Source organism: Hemicordylus capensis, chromosome 5 (assembly GCF_027244095.1).
Source record: "Hemicordylus capensis ecotype Gifberg chromosome 5, rHemCap1.1.pri, whole genome shotgun sequence".
Classification (NCBI taxonomy): domain Eukaryota; kingdom Metazoa; phylum Chordata; class Lepidosauria; order Squamata; family Cordylidae; genus Hemicordylus; species Hemicordylus capensis.
The window spans coordinates 211,022,751-211,042,459 of NC_069661.1; the positions used below are offsets into that span (position 1 = coordinate 211,022,751).

Sequence of the window (19,709 nt, forward strand, 5' to 3'; positions counted from 1 at the left end):
ATGTTTCTAATATTAAGGTTCTATAGCTGGAACATAGTAAATTTTAGCAGGCAGTTATTGCAATAATCTGAATTTGAAACTAAAAGTTTTTTCTTGGGGGTGGGAGGGATCAATTAACAAAATAATAATGCAGATGTAGTTGGAATGCTAGCTATGCACCCATCAAGGTTCCCTAGCAACTGCCTCATAGGAACTACTACATATGGCCTCACTTCCTATTGTGAAGTTTCCAGAGGCTGTGGGTGGGTTGCCAAGCTACTGTGCGAAACCTTTCCTACCCAGTGTTTTCTCTGCCTGTGGGCTAAGTCCACCAACTCTACCAAAAGAGTTTTCCTTTCTTGGTGTGGTGTTTGAGGAAAAGAGAGGTCTCTTCAAGACCCTCACACAATCCTAGACAACCAGGAGCATTTCCAGACAGCAGGCTTTACTGCGAGATTAAGAGGGGTGAAGTGCTGTGATTTACGGATATTTCAAATTTGCTTCAAAAACTGATGCAAAAAGTGGGTTGTTTTTTTTACCCCAGACATAAATTGGGCAAAGCTCCAATGAGCAATGAAAACCCCAAATCCTGTATGGAATGCTCCCCGACAGTTTGCAGTGACTTCGACTTAAAATCGGACAATATGTGAACCCACACGTGCCCTGGTTAAGCAAAGTAAAATCACTACCTAGGAACACTCCAAAAGTGAACCAAATAGATAGACTAGGAGGAATAGTTCCCTGGGACCTCCATCTACGAGGCCTTTCTTTATATCAACAAATGGAGTCAAGGAGAGATTTGGGTTTTATCAGAATAAAACATGTTCTACTGGCTGCACTCCATTATGAGATCTGAGTTTATGCAGTGTTATGCTAAGAGTGTAAGCTGTTACCCAGAAGTCCCTAGTTCAACCATAAGCTCAATAGGTGGCTTTAGCAGAATACTTGGGGTTGGGGTGAGGAGTATCCTCCCCAGGGCCGGCCCAAAGGTAGGGGCAATCCAGGAGAAGCATACCGGTGCCTTCTGCTCACCCCATTGCCTACTTGGGTGCCCCCCACCCGGGTGCCCCCCGTCACCTTCCTGGGTATCCTTCTAGCCAAAGCAGGCAGTGGGCAGGGGGGTGGGCACTGCGTGGGCACCGGGAAGTATGTGCCTATCCTGCTCGGTGCTGGTATTCTACAGGCAGCCTGTCAGCTTTCCTCCATGTCCTGGCTTGGTCCACATGCTTCCTCCGAGCGGCAGTCGCAGGGGGGCAGGGGGTTCTCAGGCCCCACGTGTACACTCTCCCGCCTGCTCCAGCCCCCACTCCCACAGCCCAGCACCAGCAGTGCAGCTGCCGACTGGAGGAGGCGTGTGGGCTGGGCAGGCCTTAAAGGAACTTTCGGCATCCTCCTCTGGGAGGAGAGAGTGCCCGGAGTTCCTCCAAGTCCCGGGCCTGGCTCATACACGCCTCCTCTGAGTGGCAGCCACTCGGGGGTCAGGGTCAAGGGAGAAAGCATGTGCAACCACAGTTAAAGGGTGGGAGGAGGGTGCATGTAGCCCATGTGGGGTCTGTTGGCCACACGCCTTCTCTAAGCTGCCACTGCTAGGCTATATGGGGGAGGGGGTTAGGGAGGGCAGGAGAGTGTGCATGTGGGGCTTGGGTAAGTGCAGGACTGGGGGCGGCCACCTTAGTTGCCCTGCCCAACGGAGGGACCTGCTCACCTGTTGCCCCCCTGCCACCACTCACTCAATTCAAAGCCCCCCCCCACTCCCCACCATTGACATGTGGAGGCTGGCGCTTTCCCACTTCTTGCTCTCTCCTACCACCACCTCCTTGCTCCTCCTCCTGCTCCCGCTGCCACCGCCGTTTTCTGGCAGGGTCTTCCAGCAGTTAGCGAGTGAGTTGACTTCTTTCTTTCTTACTCAAGCACCCACTCACTGCTGCAAGAGCCAGTCGGGAAATGGTGGCAGCAGGAGGCCGAGGCAAGAAGAGGAGGCAAGGGGTGATGGCAGCAAGGCAGAGGGCAGCAGTGAGAGTGCTAGCGCCAGCCCCCACATGGGAAGAGGAGGGAGTGGGAGGCAGGGGTGGATTAAGATTTGCCTCTGGGAGGGGGGAGTTAATTTTTTTTTTAAAAAAAACTTTTAAAAACTGCCGCTGCAGAGCTGTGGCACAGCAGGGACAGTGGCAAGAGCTCCTAGTCGATACCCACCTCCCAAATCCTGTCGGGCCAGGTGCAGTTGCTGCTGGGTGTTTGCAGTGGAGACGGCAGAAAAAGACCTCCTCACATGGGCCTTTCTTCTTTGATAATGACAGAGGTCGGGCTGCAGAGGGCCGAAATCGGCCTGACCTCTGTCATTTGGGAGGAAGGTGGGCCCGTGTGAGGAGGTCTCTCGCCGCCATCTAGGCAGGAATCCTGCCCGGCCCAACAGGATTTGGGAGGCAAGCGGGCCCACTAGGAGCTCTCGCCAATGCACAGCAGCAGTTTTAAAAGTTTTGTTTAAAAAAAGTTTTCTAAAAGATTTAACTTGCCGCTTCTCCAGGATTTCCCACTGCAGGAAATTGCCGAAATTGCCTCCGCAGTAATCTACCTTTGTTGGGAGGGTTTTGTATCAGGTGAGTGGGGGGAGGGCAGGTAAGGTACTTTGGTGGCCCATCTTCTCAGGAGTGCCCAGGGTGGCTCATGTTCTTTGAATATGTAAGATGATGCAGAGCAGGCAGAAATAAGAATTCCTAGAAATTACAAATTAAAAGTTTGCCAGAAGAAGTTGGCTTTAAGCCTGGTGCCTAAATGTATACAAAGAAGTCACCAGGCCAGTCTCCCTAGGTAGGGCATTCCATAGATGGGGGGCCACTACTGAGAAGACTCTCACCCTGGTAGCCACTGTCACACCATTGTGAGTGGCGGCACCAGAGAAGAGCCTCCAAAGGTGACCTAAAGGAACAGGCAGGAGCATACCAGATAAGGCATTCCTTCAAGTAGACTGGTCCTAAGAATGCGAAGTATTCCCATCTCTGTACCCTCTCCTCTAGTACAATGCTGTTTCTGGGAGAGTCAAAGAGTGTAGGTTCCCCCTATTTCCTGAGGGATTTTGCTCCTTTGGGCAGCTTGACACTGACAGTAGAGGAAGAAACAGAACAAAATAGTCTTTCTGCTCATTTCTTACCAGTTCAATATGGACAAGCCAGATATGGTTTAAACTGTTGGGTGTGGAGTTCCGGTTCCTTAGGAGGAGAAGCTACTATGAAAAATGAATGATCTCTAAAGAATTGTTATCATTTGTCCATACCTCTCTCCAACATCCCCTGCAGTTCTGAGGCAAAGCCCTTTAAGGACACACACAGCCCCAGATTTGGAGACAGTCTAAGCAGCCGCCTGCAGGACTCTAGAAGAGTATTGTTAGAGGTCCAATAAAGCTTAATAACTAATTACAATCTTTAAGACCTCCCTACCACCCCCAATTCCCACCACCCATAGCCTTTTATGTGACAGTAGACAGATGTTGTCCTGGTGTTGCCTGGGCCAGCTCAGCTAATAATGGCAAACTTGCACAGCAGAAATGTTGAGAGATTCTGACACGATGCCATTAATCCTGTAACAAATGATATGGAAAGAGGAGGAGGGAGGGGGGGAGAGAGAGAATAAGTAAGTGTTTCTAAAAGACAGGCCAAAAAAAAAATAATCCCCAAAGGAAGAAATCTGTGTTGGCTTTTTCCTCTGGAACATGCAGTCCAGACTTTAGCAGACGGATGCTTCCCCATCTGTTCTATTCTATGGGCAGGAGGGCGGTTCCTGTCCCTGGAACCAGACACATCATGCCAAAGAACCCTCCCTCCCACTTTGTTCTGAAGAATAGATGCATACATTCCATCTGGCAAATGGGAAGTGTGCGAAGCATTTCGTACACATGAATGCTCACACCCCACAGTTCAAGGGAGCGAAGAATACAATCACCCGCAATGAAGAAAGAAGTCCATTCACTGACTGACATACTGCCCAAAATTCTGTGCATGCTGTAACGCAATGTACACGCAATTATGCAAGTGCAGCCTTGAGCAAAAGGAAGTGAAGGGGCTTGCAAATGAAGTCAAAGGGGCGGCTACTCAGGGACAGGCCTTCTTCGTTGCTGCCCCGAGGCTTTGGAATGCGCTCCCTAGCGTAATAAGAGCTTCCCCATCTCTGACAACTTTTTAAAAGTCTTTAAAGGTGCATCTGTTCATCCAGGCTTTTAACTGATATTATTTTGATAGTTTTAATGTTGTTTTTAGAATATTGTTTAAAAAAAATTAATTTGTGTTTTAAATTTTGTTTTGTTTTGGTTTTTAACTAATGTTTTGCTTTTGTTTTTATCTTGTTGTATACCACCCAGAGACGTAGGTTTTGGGCAGTATAAAAATATGTTAAATAAAATAAACAAACAAAACACCCAGAAATAGTTCGACTTATTTTCTGAGCCAACCCAGAAATCTTTCTTCCACCCAGCCCCTCCCCACATCCCTTTCACCAAAACTGAAGTCCTATTCACATATTATATTTTAACACATGGACCATAGAATAGAGTTGTGCGTTTCTTTTCTGTTTTGTTTTTGGCCAGAATCCGAAACACCCCCATTTTGTTCTTTGTTTGAAACCATCCAATCCAAAACACCCCAATTCTGTTCTTTGTTCAAACTTGCAAAATCCAAATCCGAAACGTTTTGGATTTTAAAAAACGGCCCCGGGGCAAAACTAGTGGGTGGGAGTGGCAGGGCCCAATGGGTGGAAGCTACCACCCAAATTTCAGAGGAACTGGGCAAAGGGCTGGTTTTTCATGAATTTTTGAAGTTTAAGATTATTCCCATAGGGAATAATGGGGGTTTCAGCAAAGGTATAGCTTTAAATCAGGGGGAAAGGGGTGGCCCAGAGCAGAGTAGGGTGGGTGATAGTGCCCAGTGGGCGCAAGGAAGCTGCCAGAATTATTTCAAAGGAATTGGGCAGAGGGCTGATTTTTAAAGATTTAATGGCGCTTACGTGTCTTTAAGGTTCTTCCCCATAGGGAATGATGGAGGGTTCAGCAGCCCCATAACTGCACTTGGTGGGCACCAGGGTGGCCCAGAGCGAGTGGTGGTGTAGTGCAATAGGGTGCCAACCACCCCCATGGGTTGCTAATCCCATGTGTAGAGAGTGTAGATTCTCTGGTAGCATATGAGATTTTCAACGACAAACCATGAATCCACTCTCATATGCTACCAGAGAATCTACACTCAAAACATCTCAGAAACAACAGAACCCAGTACCCCATGGGTTAACAACCCATGGGGTGGTTGGCACCCTATGTGCTCTACACCACCACTCACTCTGGGCCACCCCGGTCCCCCCCAAGTGGAGTTACGGGGCTGCTGAAACCTCCATTATTTCCTATGGGGGGAAATCTTAAAGACACATAAACTTCAAAAAATCACAAATAATCAGCCCTTTGCCCAATTCCTTTGCAATCCGGGTTGTGGCAGCCTGGTAGGCACCCACTGGGGCACTACCACCCAACCCACACTTCTGCCCCTGAATCCATTCCCAGGCTGGCATGCAGTAACCATAGCAGGCTGGCAGGCTGGGCTCAGGCTGGCAACAAGGCAGACATAGGGAATGGCATGGCATCATGGCAACTTGAGGCATGCAATGCTGCAAACTAGTTCTCTCTCTCTCTCTCTCTCTTCAATGAGGCAGAAAGGCAGAATGATGACTACTAACCTGCTGAACAAATTGAAAGCCTCTCCTTGAACTCCTCCCACCCACCCTTGCCCTTTCTTCAACCTTTCCCCTGGCCAATGTGGGGTCAGTAAAGAGTGGCAAGAGGCAAAAGAGCCAATGGGGAACAAGGAGGGAATCGTCAGCAGGTCAGCCTATGCTTTAGGTCACCGATCGGAAGGCTGGAAAGGTGGGAAATTCAAAGAGATGTCAAACACAAAATGGAGACTCAGAGATTGCCACAAAATGGAGGTCCGAAACAACAAAACGTTTTCTAGCCGGAACAGGGACGTTTTGTTTTGTATACAAAACTTTTGTATCTGGAAAATGGGTGTTTTGTTTTGTCTACAAAACATCCCAAACGGGCTGTTTTGGGTATAAAACATTTTGTATCCAAAATGTTTCGCACATCCCTACCACAGAACACTTCCTGTCTGTATCCAGTATTTGAGGGAATTTGTATCTCGGTTTACTTGTAACTTAAGGTGAACACAAAAACATGTAGCTCTCTACAGGCACCTGTACACAAATACAGTGTAATAGCTGAATACGGCTTGACCCATCTGGGGCAGCTGTAACAGTGATGTTTCCCCCACAATAAGTAGGAAGGAGGGAGATAAGGGGCTTTTGTAGAGGGCCATTTATCTTGCCTTCTTTTCAGCTCCCACAGAACTTCCTACTGGGCTCCTGTGCAGGATCCAGATGCCATGTGTGGGCTTCTGAAGAATCCCACCCTCCTTGCAAGTTTTAGATCTGTGGTCAAAAACTTTTTACAGCATCACCCGATGCACTTACTCTTGGACTCTCTTCATGACTGCTTTATGAGAGGAGAGCTGGTCTTGTGGTAGCAAGCATGATTTGTCCCCATAGCTAAGCAGGGTTTGCCCTGGTTGCATTTGAATGGGAGACTTGATGTGTGAGCAGCACTGCAAGATATTCCCCTCAGGGGATGAAGCCACTCTGGGAAGAGCAGAAGGTTTCAAGTTCCCTCCCTGGCTTCTCCAAGATAGGGCTGAGAGAGATTCCTGCCTGCAACCTTGGAGAAGCCGCTGCCAGTCTGTGAAGACAATACTGAGCTAGATAGACCAATGGTCTGACTCAGTATATGGCAGTTTCCTATGCTCCTATGTATGAACGGCATCTGTATCCAGCAGGATCACTGCAGGAACAGGAGACAAAAGGCTAGATAAACAGCCTAATAGAAATACTCCTGATCTCTTCCTGTCTCCTTTTTGCAGCATGTTCATTGTTAGTGCCATAGAGAAAAGCCTTGGTGGCTCATGGGAAACATTTTTTAAAAAAAAACTACATTTCCCAGAGGGCAAGGAGGCTTTTCTCTCTTGCATTTGTAATGAGCCTGCCAGAGAGGAAAAAGCAGATCAACTACCCCGGGTTAAGTTTTGCTCAATGGGAAGGGGGAGCAGGTTGAGGGGTTGGGAAATAAACAGGGACATCTTTTCTGGCTTAGGTTTTAATCTAAGAAGCATCCAGGCCCTTGCAGTGCTTGCCTTTTCTTGGAGGCAAAGATGATGAGCACATGAAGCTTGATTCTGATCCTGAGCTTTGTGTAGTGATTTGTAAAGGATGTAATTTTAATTCAAGATGAGAAACCATAGAAAGAAACAATAAGCCCAGACTTTGAATATTAGAGTTGGAAGGAACCTTTGAGTTCTTATAAGATTCTAAGAATCTTCTAAAATTCTAGGATCACTTTGCTGAGTGCAAGAAACTGTCATTACAACCCTGACGAAGATCTATCCTCTGTTTTTAAACCTCCTGTTGAGAACCTATCACAGCACAAGACAGACTGTTCCATTGTCAAACAGCTCTTACAGTTAGGAAATTATTTCTAACTAGCTTAACTGAGCACCTGTACGCTAGTACTTGATTGGTCCCCTCACCCTCTGTCACAACTCCTCTCACGTCAGAGATCTCTCCACCCTCACCTGAGCTGCATGCCTGCTCCTCTATCTCCATCCTGTTGCTTCTATCCCCCTCACCCCTCTTGGTCACTCCTCCATCCCCCTCACCCCTCTTGGTTGTGGCTACAGCGTTGGCGGCACCTATTGGCCAAGCTGCAGCCCCCTATCCCAAGAGAGCTCCCCACCCTCACCCAAGCCCCACTCCTGCTCCTCTCCACAGAAGCAGCAGCAGTGGTTGACTGGGCCCTTCCTCGTTGCTGTCACTGCCATGGCCACTCAGTCCCCTCAGATCGCTGACAGGCCTGGGCCCATCCCTTGCCCACCTGCCTGCCTCCCTCCACCAATGGCCTCAGTAGCCCCAGACAGCAACAGTGGTTGACTGGGCCCTCCCTTGCTGCTGCCACCAACATGGCCACTCATTCCCCTCAGGCCGCTGACAGGCTTGGGCCCATCCCTCGCCCTTCCTTCTTTCTCTCTTCTCCTCCTTTTTTTCTTTCTTTCTCTCTTTCTCTCTCTCTCCCTTCCTGAGTTAAACAGATCTTGTTCATCTTGTATCCTCATCTAATCCACACAACAGCAGCCTCCTCCTGAAGGGGCTCTTTCCTCCCTTACGACCCCTCTCTTCACAGACCCCTGCCCACTATCCTTTTATAGATTCCTCTCCTCTACAATCAATAACATTTTTCGACCAGTAACAGTTGCATTCCAACTGACCTTAACCATCACAGGCACCTCCTCTCTATCTGCATATGGAATCCCCACTATCCAATCACCACGGTGCTTCTGCTCTCACAGGCTCCTCCTCCCTATCTGCATATGGAATCCCCACTGCCCAGTCACCATGGTGCTTATACTCTCACAGGCGCCTCCTCCCTATCTGCATATGGAATCCCCACTGCCCAGTCACCATGGTGCTTCTGTTCGCAAACTCTCATGAAAGCTGCCACACACGAGATTAGCCACGGGTACACCTTAGAGAATTATATATAGAGGTAGATGTCTAGATTAAATCTGTTTCCGTGTAATTTCAACCGATTGGTTTGAATACTGTCCTCAGGAGCAACAAAAAGGTCCACTCCTCCTTCTGTGCAACAGCCCTTCAGACATTTGAAGATGGCTAGTCTTCACCCAGCTCCTTCAACTGCTCCTTATAGGACTTTGCTTCCAGACTCCTCACCAACTTTGTTGCCCTCCTCTGAATCCATTCCAGTTTATCAAAATCCTTCTGATAATATGGGGCCCAGAATTGGACACATTATTTCTGTTGAGGTTTGACCAGCACAGGATGGAATGGAACTCTTGCTTCTCATGATCTAGACACTCTGTTTCTATTCATTCTACCTAATTTTAACCTTTTTAAGTAGCTGCATCACACTGCTGGTTCATGGTCAACTAGTTGTCCACTAAGACACCTTAGGTTCCTTTCACATGCACTGCTCCAAGCCAGGTCTCCCCCATCCAGTACTTGTGCATATGATGTTTCTTAGCCAAATGCAGGACTTTACATTTGTCTCTTTTAACTTTGACTTGTTGGTTTTGGGCCAATATTTGAGCATGTCCAGATAGGACTGAATTCTGCTTATGTCTTCTAAGATGCTAGCATTCCCCTCCAACGTCATTCCCCTCCAACGTCATATCATCTGCAAATCTGATAAGTGTTAGAAATAAATAATAATGTCTAATATTTGAGCTTGGGTTGCCCAAACCTGTAAGGGTGTGTGTGTGTGTGTGTGTGTGTGTGTGTATGTGTTTCAGGGGCTAGCTCACTCCTATTACAGCAGAAGCGAACAGGGTCTCAGGGGAACAGCTTGTAAATGATAAGTATGGAGACTGATTTAAGGTTAAACTAATCTACTTTATTTAGAAGTATATAATGATAGGAAAGATCTACACCCTAGCTGCTGGCTATATGGTGGTCACTGAGAGAGAGAGAGAGAGAGAGAGAGTCTTGGGAAGAAAAAGAAGGAAGTCACTCCCAGGAAGTTCCTGAGTACATTCTATCACTTGAGAGGTCATAGAGTCAGAGCAGGGCTCCGCCACCCGCCCACCCAGACAAGTAGCATAGTGAACGAGAGGTAGGAGGGAGGAAGCCAGGCCACCAGGTATCTCACAATGCTCTGCGCAAGCAGCACTATGTATTGGGAAATCTGCTGGGCCACTCCCCCCACTCCCAGGCCCTATGGCCAAGATGGCTGCCGGCCGCCCATGAGTGGCTTCCAGCATCACAACAGACCACATGGCCAGGCAGTAAAGTAGGAGGTGCGTGCTTTTCCGTCTACCTCACTTTTAGCCTGGGCCCTAGGTTGAAAAGTAGGGCTACCCAGGGGAGGAGTGGCAGGACTGGGAGTGATCCTAGTGCTTCACACAACCAGCCCTACCTGGGTAGCCCTGTTCTGCCCAGGTAGGGCTGGTCATGTGAATGACCTCCCTATATGAAAGGTGGCTAACCTGAGGCCCTTCACCTATTGCTGGATTACAAACAACAAGCAGCCAAGGCCAAGCACCAGGGTTCCAGACTTCCACTTGCTAGTTTGTTGCCTTTACTTCTCTGACCAAACAGTCCTTCGGTCCTGCACATTGCATGGAGCTGAGGGAGCCTTCAGAGCAAAGGCCACAAGCGATTAGCATGTTCTAGAAGCCTCCTGCTTTGTTTTGCAAACAATCTTGCCAATGGCATATTTGTTATGCCTGATCAAGGCTTGGCATTTAGCAGTGACTCAACAACATCAGCCCAGTGTTTCTCTCTGCTAGTTAAGTGCTGAGATCTGCACAGGTTTGTGTGTTTATTAGCTGATGCTTGATTACATCTGAAAAAGCAACTGTTGCTGCCTGAAATAGCTTCTGGATGTAGTTTTTTTCTAGAGCTTTCTTACTGCCATCTAGTTATGGTTATTTCATGAAATATTCTCTGCACATGCTCAGACACTCCATATTACTTCATCTTATTGGGCAATGAAAACAGTTCTGCTGTTGCTTTTAATGGACATTTAGAACATATGGAGAAGTGCCAGCAATGTGAGATTCCTGTACAAGTGCCGCTGTGACTTTTCTGCATTTTTTCCTTTGTTTAATAGGAGACTGGAGAAGAATTGCTCGTTTGAAATTACATCAAAGTTGAAATATAAAATGCCAGATATTTCCCCCTTCAATTTTTAAAAAACTCTTTAATCCCAAAATGTGTGCAAGGTGGTGGGTTTTTGTTTGTTTGTTTGTTTGTTTGTTTGTTGGCTTATGATTTTAAAGCTTTTGAGTTGCCTCTACCTTCCAACACAAGGGCACAAACAAATACACACACCCTTCCCTTGAGTTCCCATCATATGCTGCAGGGCTCAGGGGACAGGAGGGTCAGTAGCAGCCACAAATAAAGGCAGGTTAATGCCAAGTCAAATTGGGATTTGTCCCTGCCAACAACAAAACAGGGGGGAAATGGATGAAAAGTACTTGTCTTCTTTTAGGACCTATGCAGGTACTCTGCTGCAGGACGACCGGACACAAAAGCCCCATTCAGACATTATGATGTACCAGTGTACAGATATTTGTACACTCATGCATGTTTTTGTGTAAATGTCTGCACCCTCATCCTTTTAAAAGTGAACCTGGTACCGTCCCTTCAAATGCATGGTACACAAAGGAAACATCCTACTTTACTTGTGCGCAACATAATATGTGAATCACTATACCTGTGTACAGATCTGTACCTGGGTACACTGTACACTTGTATGAATGTTCACCATAATGTTTGGATAGAGCTATAGAGGCTGTTCTCACACACAGTCTAACTCGGCTAGGGATGCTAAGCTCAGATTAGGCTGCACATAAGAACTGCCAGGATCTGCGCGGATCTCGGTGGCAAACCCGCCAAAGAAGCCCACCAATTACCTGAGGTTACAGGTGTGCTTACGCCCTTAACTGTGCCTAACTGCTCATGTTTCAGCACTGGCTGCTTGTAGCTGGCAGTGATTGCTGCAGCTATGAACCATCTCCTGTAACAGAGGACACCATGGGAAGCCAAGATGCATGGGGACTCCCACTCCCTACTCCATGCCTGCTAAATAGCTGGATGCCACTCTCTGTCTGTCTTGGGTATCAGCCTGGGTGTTCTTCCTAGCAAGCAACAAATGTTATTTATAGAGATCACTTCCTTAATCCTTGCCCAATGAACCATTCCTGCCAGTGGACATATTAATGTTACAGATGCTGGCCACAATCCAGAGAAAAACCTAGTTAGCTCTCCGCATAGAAAATGTATTTTAAAAAAATATTTTCTTTCCAACAGAATCCATCCCTTCTCCATACCACACCCACATGGAAAGCCACATGTGCAATTACCTGAAAAGCAGTTTGGACTAAAATAAAAAATAAAAAATCCATGCATATGCCCTAAAAGAACTTTCTGGCTTCTCATGCCACTTTATAATCTAATTAGTCCAGTCTTACAGTTTGCTGTTCCTTCCGATGGCATGTCACTTGGGGAATGGGCCATAGTGCTTTGCACACAGATCAGATCAGAGAGGAAGGGAGAGAAAGCAGAGGTTGTATTCCTCCCCTATAAACAAAGGAGCTAGGGATTTCCACGCTAGGGCACATTAGAAAGGGGACTGGAAATAAAAATGCTGATATTATAATGCCCTTATTCAAATCTATGGTGCGGCCACATTTGAAGTACTGCATAGAGTTCTGTATATAGTAGAGCTGGAAAAGATGCAGAAGAGGGCAACCAAATGATCAGGGGCCTGGACCATCTTCCTTATGAGACAAGGCTACAGCATCTGGGGCTCTATAGTTTGGAAAAGAGGTAACTAAGGGGAGACATGATCGAGGTGTATAAAATTATGCATTTTAATGAAGGAGAGGGTGGACAGAGAGAAATTTTTCTCCCTCTCTCACAACACCAGAACCAGGGGCCATCCCATGAAACTGAAGGCTGGGAAATTTAGGACTGACAAGAGGAAGTATTTTTTCACACAGCGCATAATTAATCTATGGGACTCTTTGCCATGGGATGTGGTGATGGTCACTAGTTTGGATGGCTTTAAAAGGGTCTTAGACAAATTCATGGAGGACAGGTCTATCAATGGCTACTAGGCCACCTCCAGCCTCAGGCAGGATGCCTCTGAATACCTGTTGCAGGGGAGCAACAGCAAGAGAGAGGGCATTCCCTCTCCTCTTCCCTGTGTCATCTGTTGAGCCACTGTGTGAAGCAGGATGCTGGACTAGATAGGCCTTAGGCCTGATCTAGCAGGGCTGTTCGTATGTTCTTAAGACAGCAAAATATCAGACTTGCCTACAGCCAGCCAGCCTACCTGCTCTCTAACCAAAATGGTGATTGGATTCTTCTGAGTAGCTAAAAGAAAAAGTCTTCCCCACCCTCTGGGTACCCTGGCTGCCTGAGGAGTCAATCAGCCTAGTCCCTCTCTGATTGGTTTATAGGGTGGTCCTAGGACCGCCCACTTCACAAAAGCAAAAGTGAGCATGCTTATTGGCTCCTGCCTTATTAATATTCATATTTTAAAAGATTTGGGGCATTTCATTTCTCTTTCAGGTTGGTGCTACCGTCTCCCACCTCACAACTCTTAAAGCAGCAGCATGCTGCAGGCAAGAGCAGCAGAGGACAAGAGAGGGAGGCAGTAGGCACACAAAATGGAGGCAGACACAACATGGCTGACTGAGAAATGTAAGGTGAGCATACCTTCCACTTTGCCCATAGATAAGATCTGTTCCTGCCTGCTGCTCAGAGGCGTAACTAGGGAAAATAGCGCCTAGGGCAAGCACTGAAATTGCGCCCCTGGCCAAACAGGAATGATGGGAATTGTAGTCAACTATATCTGGAAATCCCTGTTAAAAGGAACACTGTACCATCTAGACATGGTTGTTGATCAAAACCTGAAAACATGAGCCATCTCTGTAAAAGACTTAGAACAACAGTCAGGAGTTATGCAAGGATTCCAAGTGTCATTTTCTCTGTCTCATCTCATTCTTTTTTAAAAACATGACTTTATCCTAGAGGATCACCTGCCCAAATAGCCACTAGCAAAATAGGAGAAGAGGAAGTTGGTGGGGTGTGTGTGTGTGTCTATAAACCAATGAATGATTCCTGCCAGCCTTTGTCTTATGATGACTGTTGGCTCATGATGGGGTATATGTGCATTCACCACACCAGTGCTTACTTTGACACCAAGAGGGAGGAGGATACATTAGTTTGCCACACTAGACAGAGGAATTTGCAACAGGAACAGACAGCCAAGTTCTGCCAGGGCCAAAACCAGCCCCTGCCAGACTAAGAAATCATTGTAATTTGCCCCTTCCTGTCACAAGCAGCGTGTTGTTCTTTTATTATTGACTCTAACTCTCAGATATCCCAGTCATGGATGGAAAATTCAGGGTCAATTTACAAGAGACACATTTTCTACATGGAAGTTTCTTCTGTGCAGGTGTTGTGCAGAAACCCATGTGTAGTGACCGCCAGGGACATAGCAAGGTTGGAATGGGCCAAGATGAGATTTTAAAATGGGCCCCCAGCCCCTCAAAGTCCAGGGCCTCCACACATCCCAGGCCCCCAAGGATTTAAGTCTGATATTTCAAAATAAGTATGCACCTGGAAATACATTTCACTGAATACACACATGCACACTTCACAGTATATAGTGATATACATTGAGTACTATATATTTGTGCTACTTTTAATGCCTAGAACACACTAGCAACGCTAATTATTAAAATGGCCCCCTCGCTGCAGATTAGCAAAGGAGACTTTCAACCTTGCAGGGTGAGCCTATGTTTGTTTTCTCAGAATTCTGAACAAATTCAGTAAAGTTTGATTCCAGGAGGTTTTTCACATGGGGCTTTTAAAGCCCTTTAACACACATCTCCTCTGGAATGGAGGTGCTGCATTCACATGTTGGCCAGATTTACCCTGAAGTCCCTGCAAGTTATTGGAGAGCAGTTCACACACAAGAAAAATAAAATAAAATAAAAGCACAACACATGCTTCACAGTTCTCACTCAGACCTTCTGGGTTGCAAAACAACTTGAACATAAGTGCATTTATGAATGAATGAATGAAAATAAATAAAATATACTTGTTCCAGAAGTGTTTGTAATTTTCCACCCTGAAACAAGCCACTTATAGGCCTTTTTAGATAGTTTTTGTTTTTAAAGCCAGCACATTTTTCAGTCTGTTTTAAATTAAATATTCAGAGACTTCTCAGTCTCGCCCCACCCCCCATATCAAAGCCCTATGGCAAGCAGATTCCTATAGGGGTGGAGGGGACCACAAAAAGGAATTCACAGCCTACCTAGCAAAAGCTGTGCTGGATGGTCTGGGCAGAGGGGCTGCTGCTGCTGCTGCAGAGAACTCTGCCTGCTTCCTCCTTCCTGGCTTGCTTGGCCTGCCAAGTACAGGCTTCAGGGAGGCCTACTCGGAGACCTCTCTGGAAGCCCCGCCCACCCGCCGATCAGCTGAGAGGCGGGGAGAGAAGAGCTCTGCAGTTTGCAGGCCTTGCCGATCCTAGGCCTCCCCAATCAGCCGGAGTTGGAGGCAAGTGGCTGAGGGGCCCTGGGGATGGGCAGGTGGGCAATGGGGTGGGGGTGGCAGGAACTGGCGTGGCGCCCCCACCTCAGTGGCGCCTAGGGCACGTGCCCTGCCTGCCCCCCACCAGTTCCGCCTATGCTGCTGCTCCAGAGCAGGACTATCCTATTTTCTCTCTCTTGCCTTTAATCAAGGTAAGAGGGGGAAAGCTCCATCTTACTTCACAGCCCCAATTATATGCACGATTAGAGCAATTTGCAGCAGCTCCCAGCCACATGGCTGACTCTCCACCATAGAGTGCCGCCTACAGAGCAGCCAGGAAGCTGGGAACTGCTGCATTGATGCATGCAGCCTTTCTGCGGCCCATGCAATACACTGTGGGATACTGGAGGACTTTTTCCTCCAGATCGCCATTGAAAACCTCACTACTGTGCCAATCATGTGGGCGCACGGTGCACCATCATCCAGGTGAGCCCTCACTCATTTGGGGGAAGGCATGTTGTGTCCTGCCTTCTGCCGCAGCCCTCCTTAGTCCCAGCTTCATGGGTCATGTGAATGACCCTGTAGTCTTCCCAAATGCTGCAGCCTTTGGGAAGACTACAGCCCTGAGAGCCACTGCACCTTTCCCAGAGGAAGCAAACATTTCATACAAAAAGGCTGCTTCCACTCACTATCCGATAAGTAAAGGGTGGGCATGGGGAGGGGGGGTGCATTGAACACCGACTTCTCTGAGTGGAAAAGAAAAGTGCTTTGAGCCTCCCAAATTCTTTTTTGAGCCTGAACTCACGTACATTTTGTAATACTTCTCAAGGCACCTTTGGCCAGCTGCCAACAGTCAGTGCCCTGGGACGTCTCACGGGAGATACCAACCATGAGGGAGGACTAGTCAGCAACCAGTGAACCCCTCCCCTAATTGTGGGGGCAGCATTCTACTTGGCAGTCGCTGCCCACAATTCCCTCCCCCCTCCTACAAATGCCCCACATAGCATCCTGACACTGCATGGACCACTGTGGGTGAGACCAAATATGGTAGGTGGCCATATTTGTTTATGCTCCTGCTGCCAGTCCACTGAGAATGAAAGAAACCTGAGTCTACCACCATAGTAAGCAGAATGGGGCCCACCAGAGATCACCTTGCCCAGAGTCCTTTCAAACCTGGAGCTAGCCCTGATGAAACACATAATCTGCCTAATATGTGAAGGCTTCTAGCTTTGTATCCTGGATGCCAGATCCAAAAGTGACTTCAATTTGCATGCCACTGTGTGGCTTTATGTAGATGGCACAAATGGTATTTTAAATTATTGTTAACCTGATGATTAAAAGGTGCTAAATATATATTTGGATGTAAGCATTTCCTCATGTGACCCATTATTTGGCTATATCCTCCTATTATGTGGCTTCTAAAGGTGAATTTGCATATACAGTTTGGGGTTTATATTCAACTGGCTGATGCTCCCCACAACACAGCTGGGTGCAAATCCAAATGAGTTACAATCACCTATTTTCGGTAACACATCTCCGGATACCACTGCATCATTACAAGCAGAAAGACGTGTGGGTGTAAAGCACAGAGTAAGAAAAGAGAACTACTCATCCATCTTTCCAGAGAATTTTTGCTCCTGTCACATATTTGAGAGGAGGATGGCAGACAGAGCCCTAGAGTTCTAAAGGAATGGTTTTGTTCCACAGTGTTATAACAATATACAATATGTAACATAGAGGATGTATTCCATGTTTTACAGATTGAACTTGTGAGAACTATTGACTCACACTAGCTCATGAATACAGACTTACATGCAGGCTGTGATCCTTAAAGGCCAAATCAATGAACTCCACTCATGTAGTTCTTCTGAAACTGAGGAGGCTACAACAGTGTGGTGCTTAAATCACCCCCTAAGAAGACGTGCATCAACTGGAGGTAATGGCACTTCACTAGTGACTTTCATTTAGGTTAGAAGGTTTGAAGTGTATTCCAGCCAAAATATCCACTCCATGACTCTGCATCCCATGGAAAGCAATGTTAATTAGGGATGGGTCTGGACCAGTCCGGAGGCCATTGAAATGGCTTCCGGACCGGTCCGGACCTGGGTGGTCCGGATTGGGGGTGGGGGTCGCTTTAAGAGCGGCCGGAGGGTTTACTTACCCCTCCCGCCACTTTCCGCTGTGGCGCTGTAATTAGTAGTGTAATTGGGGCGGCAGGATAGCTCCCTGCCGCCCCTTCCCCGCTGCGGCTCAGCAAAGCTCCCAGTAATGCTTTGCGTGCACGTCAGTGACGTGAAGCGCGCGCAAAGCATTACTGGGAGCTTTGCCGAGCCGCAGCGGGGAAGGGGCGGCAGGGAGGTATCCTGCCACCCCAATTACACTACTAATTACAGTGCCACAGCGGAAAGCGGCGGGAGGGGTAAGTAAACCCTCCCGCTGCTCTTAAAGCGATCCCCCACCCCAGTGCCGGACCGCAGTGTGGCGGTTCTGTGCACAGCCCTAATGTTAATCATGTTCATTCATAGGAAGGCCTGCACCTTCACACCACATATACAAGACTGCACAAGTGAGGACAGAACCAGAGCTGAAAGCACCATTGTGCTCCCAGGCCATGTGCTGTGGAAGACACAGGGTGCAGCCATCTACAGAGGTTTGGGCCTCACCCAATGCCTGGAAGGAAGACAACCTGGGAATCTCATGTACCTGTAGATCACTTTGAGTTCCACCATGGAAGAATGGTGGAATGTAAATGTAGTAAATACATATTATCATATGTGGGGGTGAGTAATCCAAACGGTCCCTCCACAGGTGCTCCAAACACTCGCTGACATGACGCTCATGTCACACTCTGCCCCTGGGCTGCTGTGGACTCCTAAGTAGTCCTAACACTGCTCTGAATGAGCGGCTGCACAAACAGTGTTCCCACAGCTTTCCCCATTTGCTGAAATGGGGAAAACTGCAGTAGGGTTGCTTGCACACCTACATGCCCAGAGCACTGTCAGAGCTGCTTAGGAGTCCGCAGCAGCCCCAGGGTGCAATGTTATGGAGGTATAATGCTGTGTATCATATTGGCCACTCGTTTTAAACTAGTACTCAGAGCATGTGCAGAGCAGTGGTTCAGACAATCCACTCACCCCCACGCAAAAAAGGAGCGCAGAACATTGGGAGTTTGGATCCCCATGAAAGATGCTACAATGAGAACAAACTCAATGCACCCCCTTTTTAATCACATGGGCCAGTTCATGGGGGTGGGTGGGTGGGAAGTATCTTTCAAATCGGTCCACAAAGGATCTAGAAATGAGCAGACAGCATTTGAGCAGCAGTGAGTGATCAGCACAATAAGGCTGAGTGTGTGAACAAGGTTCTTAAGTGGTTTGCATGGGTATTTGCGTGAAGTGTGTATGAGTGAGAGATAACAAGGTGTGTGAGTGGTATGTGTATGAGAGAGAAAACAGATAAAACAGGTATAGAAAAAGTCTGACTTTTCACAGGTATCCACAAAGACATTATTCTACCAAGCCACTCCCAGTCAGCTCTGCTGAAGGAGACATTGAAGCTATTCTCACGATCATTGGAAAGTGGGCTAAGGGAGCTTGGCCTACTTTCCAGGGATCGTGGGAACAACCAGGCTCGCAGGCGAGCCCAGTGCTCCCAAGGTGGCTAGCCCTCCTAAAACTCCCTCCCCTAAGATGAGCGAGCGCTCCATTAACCTCATCTTTTTGCTCATGTGTTGCCATGGCACATGGCGACACATGAGTAGACCCTCGACCAGGAGGCTGCAAGCAGCCTCCCGGGCTCAGGGGTCTCTCCGCATGGCCTCCGATCCCCACAGCCCCCACCAGCTCCGTGATGGAGCCAGCAGTCATGTGGGCAGCTGATCCAGCCACCCAGGGCTGCCATTTGATTGTCTGAGGGGAGAGTGGGCTAAGCCCACAGACCTGGAAGAAGCACTTCTCACAGATCGTGAGAAGAGCTTCATTGACTCCATTTGCACATGTTTGTTACACACGAATAGCAAACCTATAGAAGTATAGTATTGCAGACAAATTTATTTCTATCCTAGCAGAGGTGCAAATAAACAAGAAAAATCTGGCTAGAGAGAGGCTGTCTTCCTTCCTTCAGGGCAGGAATCCAGAGCCTCGTTCTCTCTTTGCTGTCCCAGCACTATTTATCGCAAAGCATTAGCATAGAACAGAAAAGATAATTTACTGGAATAGATTGCTGGTCAGAAAGACATGGATGAATGGAAAATAGCCCATGAAATCTGGGGCTTCATTCAGAAGGAAGTGAATAGCTCCTTCCTCTAACACACGGAATGCCAAACATTTCAAATCATTGTTGGAATTTTCCTGTTTTGTAATGCACATTGTTAGAATGCCATGTTTGCAGGGCTGTTCACTACAGTGGGCTGGTTAGAAGATGCGGGGATGCTGAACAACCATTCTAGACAGTGGGCAGCAGAAATACACTATGCAGAGGCTGTTGTCTGCAGGCTGTCTATGATTTATTGCACTACTGTGGCTTGTCTGGCCCAATTCAGAAGTTCTCTCTCTATTTTCGGGAGTATGGCTTGGATCCAAAGGCACTGCTGT

At 47.5% G+C, this 19,709-nt stretch overlaps 1 long non-coding RNA gene across 2 annotated transcripts in view; it reads left to right on the plus strand.

Moving 5' to 3' along the window:
* The window catches only part of LOC128328515 (uncharacterized), a 62,683-nt gene that overhangs the window by 34,952 nt on the left and 8,022 nt on the right, over positions 1-19,709 (plus strand). For both annotated transcript variants that reach the window (XR_008309265.1, XR_008309266.1), the window contains 2 exons: positions 13,150-13,286; positions 16,878-17,053. This is a non-coding gene — a long non-coding RNA (uncharacterized LOC128328515). The remainder of the gene's footprint in view (positions 1-13,149; positions 13,287-16,877; positions 17,054-19,709) is intronic.